The following is a 5,003-nucleotide window of genomic DNA, read 5'->3' as shown; positions in this document are numbered from 1 at the left end:
ACAAGTATTTGAAATGATTTCATGTTGGGACAATAACTCAAAACATAATAATTCGAGATTTGAAAACCATTATTAAGAGGATTAGTACAAGCAAATCAATGAATTTATTATTATAGATTTGAAACTAGTTGCTTCAAACCCATCTATTCATATACATAGTAAATTTAGAACTTTGATGCTAGGAGGCGTTTCAAATTTATGTTTTTTTGTAGTGCCTCTTCTTGTTATCTTGATTTAATCCCTCCATATTTTAATTTGTCAAATAATCCTTCCTTTTCTTGATGGTTATTTTCTAAAATAAATAAAATAAAATAAAATGACATGTTTCTTTTTCTTCTTTTTGACAAAGACGTGTTTCTTTTATTTTTTGGAAAATGATATATTTGTTAAATCCCCTTACGCCGAAGTGGGGTGACACTAGCACATGTACAAATAATGATTGAATCGACACTTTTGGTCATTTTGCGTTCTATTTGCAACTTTATATTTACCAAATTTATTTATTATAACTTATATGAAACTAATAGTTCGGTCGAATTTACAAGTTGTACACTTGTAAATATAAAAAAAGAAAAATAAAATAATCTAATAATAAACATAGATAACAATAATATTTTAATATCATATGATAAATGACTTAAGGCATAACATTTTGCTTTTATTCCCTTTTCGTATTTGCAAAACAAGGATCAGTAATTGCAGTTTACATCCCTCCCTCCCTCCACCACCAGAAGAGCAGCAGAGCTCGCATGTCTCTCTCCACAGATTCCATCAACAATCTCTAATTCAGCGTCGTCTGGATTTCTCCTTGATAAGAATCGCGCGCAACTCCGCCGCGTCCTTCTCCTTGGCCTGGTTCTCGGGTCGGTAATTCCCAGTGGCCGGGTCGGGCACCCATGAGATCTTACTCGGCTCTTCGGATCCTTTCTTCAACATCACGTTCGGACTAGCTCCGATGTTGGAGACGCCACTCTGAGACACCGAGGCGTACCCTCTCCTGCGGGATTCACACAGACCCATTCAACAATTTCGAACTCGAAATCAATAGTACAGAAAAAAAAAAAAAAAGCGATTAATTTACCAGGTTACAGCAGGTGAGATTTTGCTGGTGGCAAAATCAGAGACCTGCTTAGCGGCGGCGAAAGAGCGAGCCATTGAGAGTTATTGCAATTTTTATCGAATGGGGAGAAAGGTTTCTGCGGACTGCGGCGGCGGCGGTGGACGGGGAATGAATGAATCTCTTCGATGTGGAGTTTCGAGGGAGGAGGCGGCCTTATTTATAGGAGAGGCAAATTCAAACAAAACTAAAACAAAAACGAAAACGGGCCGGGTCAAAATAGTGGTCTCGGGCTTGAGCAGGTGTCCACGAAGCTGTACAATTGGCAAATTACAATTCATGTGTAATTTCAATAATCTCTACACAGTTAACATGGGTTTATTCCTTCCTACCCCTGCAGGCACTGCCTGCAGAGGTACATTCAAGGGTCAGAATTTTTTCTGGCTCAATTTTTATTTTTTTTTTAAAAAAATTTCCCCATGAGATTGAATCTCAGCCATTGATCCTGGGTGTGGACACTGCCCCCACACCCAGGATCGAACTTACCGTTAACCTGCTCTCTAAATCATATACGATACCCTATGGAAAGTTCCTGATTCAAACCGGATTTCAGGTTCTCGGTGCATTCCTATCCAAAGTCGGTGGCTCATTACGAGTCCAGTTATTTTCATATAAATATCAAGTTTTAGTGTTCAATTCAATCATTCACTATATTGACTTTCAGGAGCATCTTTAGCTGTTCTCTTATTATATTCTCAGTCTCTGACTTGAGCGTCGAAAGGGCCTTCCGGCTCTTTCTAACAGTCTCCTTCGCGATCTCAGATCTAGAGTAAATTTGAGGTATGCATTCGGACTGCTATCACCTGGTGGAACCGAACCCTAAATTTTCAGTGAGTATCAATATATATCACGTATCTGATTTATTTTATACAAAAAACTTTAGGAGACTGATATTCTATTTGTGTTCGTCATGAAAAAATATTGATTTTTATATCAAAGTATTACCTATTATTGTAAACATGAGCATAATTGATCCGGCTCACGGATGAAACTCTATCACAAAATAACTACTAGCTATTGGGATTCAAATTTAAATAATTTTTAGATCGATAATATCGAGATTATATTAATATGTGATAAAATTGAGAGAACTTTGTCCATGTGTTTCAAAATATCACTAAATGATTCTCCATTTACATATAGAAAATATATGCGATTTCTCGATGAGATTAATTTATGTGTAATTGATTGCTGCGGCAATTTTAAAGATCGAAATCGAATTATTTGGCATGTTTGGTTCGATGTGGTTATTGACTTATTGTACAAAATAGAGACTTTAGTGGCGAACAAAGTTGCTGTTTTAAATAAAATAAAATATAGACACCAACCCTAAAAAATAATCAAGAAACGTGAATTGTTAGCCTTGCGTTTGTAAAGCTGGGGCGTCTGGGTGGCCTCTGAGCACGCATAAGCGCTACGCATTCCTTGAGCTGTCAAACAGGTACGTTCTACCTGTTATTTGGCAGTTTGAGAAGATCTCACGAATATTTATCTGTGAAACGGATCAATCCTACCGATATTCATAATAAAAAACTCTTATCATAAAAAGTAATATTTTTTCTTGGATGACTCAAATGAAATTTATCTCATAAAATACGACTCGTGATATCGTCTCATATAAATTTTTGTCAATTTAAATTGGATTAGACCACCAAAAAAAGTAAAAATATAGATAATTAATTTAATAATTTTATAAATTTAAAAAATTATTGAAAATTATTAGTTTCACAATTCTATATGTTGGTTAAAATTATTATAAAAAAATTTACAGCTTTAATTACAAAAATATTTTTAATTTTTTTTAAAATCCCAATCCTGCCCCACCACGGATTGACCTGTCTAGGACCGTGACCTACACAGGCTGGCCCATGGAATTCCACTTAATTTGATTGTCGGGTTGGGCCAATCTGTCATGTTCAAGTCTAATTGATGGCTCTAATCTCAGTCTCACACAATCATGCATGTTGTTCGTAGTTGGTGTTAAGAGTGAGTATCATGTAAGACCGTCTCACGGATTTTAATCTTTGAGACGGGTCAACCCGACGGATATTCACAATGAAAAGTAATACACTTAGCATAAAAAGTAATACTTTTTCATGCATGACCCAAATAAGAGATCCGTCTCACAAATACGACCCGTGAGACTGTCTCACACAAGTTTTTGCCTGTGTTAATTACCAAATCTTGTAATTTAATAAAAGGAATTGGATTTTAGGAAAAAAAAAACATTATATGTAAAATGATTTGAAAATGTAAAGCTATGGGTTTTTCAATCAGTGGACTTGTAGATCCACAAGGCCCAAACAAGTGGGACGTATTTCGATGCTGAATAAGAAACCCAACCCAATCCTCTCATCAAAATTATTAAAATTGCATCACAGATCGGATTGTCGAAAATTAATATTTAAAACATGTGTATTGAATATTTGAATGTTGAAAATAAAAGTTGTAAATATTGAAAATTAGTGTGTGATGATGTAAGTAATGATGAATTTATTTTTGGATTATTTGTAAAGAAATTCTATAAATAGCCTCACCATTTGTGAAGAAATTCACAACAGAGTTGAGAGAAAAAATATGATAAAGTGTGTAGTTTGATAATTTTTAGAGTTTGAGATTTTTACTTTTTACTATAAATTTTTATTTTTTCATAATACGAATGACGGCATGTTTTATTACTTTTGAGATTAGGAATAATGATTTACAAATAAAAAACTGAATGAGCGAAAAAATATATTAAAAACAAAATAAACTTTGTCAAAAGATTTAAAAACACCAAAAAAAAAAAAAAATCGATCAAAGCAGATAAAAGTTATAAAAATTTACCAGATACAAAAGGAAGACTTGTGTTTCGGGAGAAACATTTGAAATCAATGGATTTCTATTATATTTTTATTGTTTACAATAAAATAATATATCAAACTTTAAATATATGTTACTTGTTTACATATTATTAGTAAAAAAAAAAGAATGTCTTTGAAATGATATTATTATTGAGTGAACTTGAAATCTGTTGTAATTAACATGAAATACTACATAAACATGTAATAATTAATTTGAATTTTATGATTTTACTTCTCTAAAAAATAAATTACCTTTAAATTCTATAAATTTGAAATTAATTAATCCAAGCACAATATGAATGCACGGCAAAAAAAGAAACAAAGCCATTTTATATTTTGAACTAATTGGATTTAGGTTTCAAAGCTATTAAACATGAGTATGTCTCTTGTGAGACGATCTCGCGAATCTTTATCTGTGAGACGGGTCAACTGTGGGGACCCGGATGCTAATCAAGTTCTTAATCATCATCGGGACTAATTAATCGATTAGAAAACAGGGTCTAAAATTTTTTTCTTTTTAACATGCGGAACGTAGTGAAATCAAACTAATATACAACTCAGTATAAAATAAAGTACAAATCCTGTACCGTCTACAAATCAGTAAAACTAAGGTTCAACATCTACATATCAAGTGTCACAACCCTATATACATCAAAGTCCGAAGTCTCCACTCTATCACGATCTCTCCTCATCTCCTGGACCCTGATCATGTCCCACCTGTTGTCATGTACACATACAAACAAGACAACAGCCGGATAACTCCGGTGAGAATATAATCCCAGTATAAATCAACGAAACATGCAATCATATAAACGAATATAAAGCATGTAACAGGTAACAGCAATATGTATCAAAATCTGAAGCATAATCAATCATAGACTGTCGACAATGCTCGTAACTCTACAATTCAGACTAGCCTCAATCCTAATCTAGGGATCCCGGTTTCCAGATGTGGCGTTCCTATACCGAATTCCGTAATAGAAGGAACAATGATTCTATTTACTCGATATAACCAAATATGGTGTTCCTATATCGAATTCCGT

General features: G+C 33.7%; 1 long non-coding RNA gene across 1 annotated transcript; it reads right to left on the bottom strand.

The window, feature by feature from the left end:
* Positions 1-568: 568 nt before the first annotated feature.
* LOC140840466 (uncharacterized) lies at positions 569-1,410 on the bottom strand. The gene is made up of 2 exons (XR_012119999.1): positions 1,082-1,410; positions 569-997 (listed from the first exon to the last, which is right to left on the bottom strand). It is a non-coding gene; the product is annotated as an uncharacterized lncRNA (long non-coding RNA).
* Between the last annotated feature and the right edge of the window lie 3,593 nt (positions 1,411-5,003).

Source organism: Primulina eburnea, chromosome 9, assembly GCF_022965805.1.
Source record: "Primulina eburnea isolate SZY01 chromosome 9, ASM2296580v1, whole genome shotgun sequence".
Classification (NCBI taxonomy): Eukaryota; Viridiplantae; Streptophyta; class Magnoliopsida; order Lamiales; family Gesneriaceae; genus Primulina; species Primulina eburnea.
Note: the sequence above shows the minus strand (reverse complement) of the source record. Positions and strands in the feature narration are given on the sequence as shown.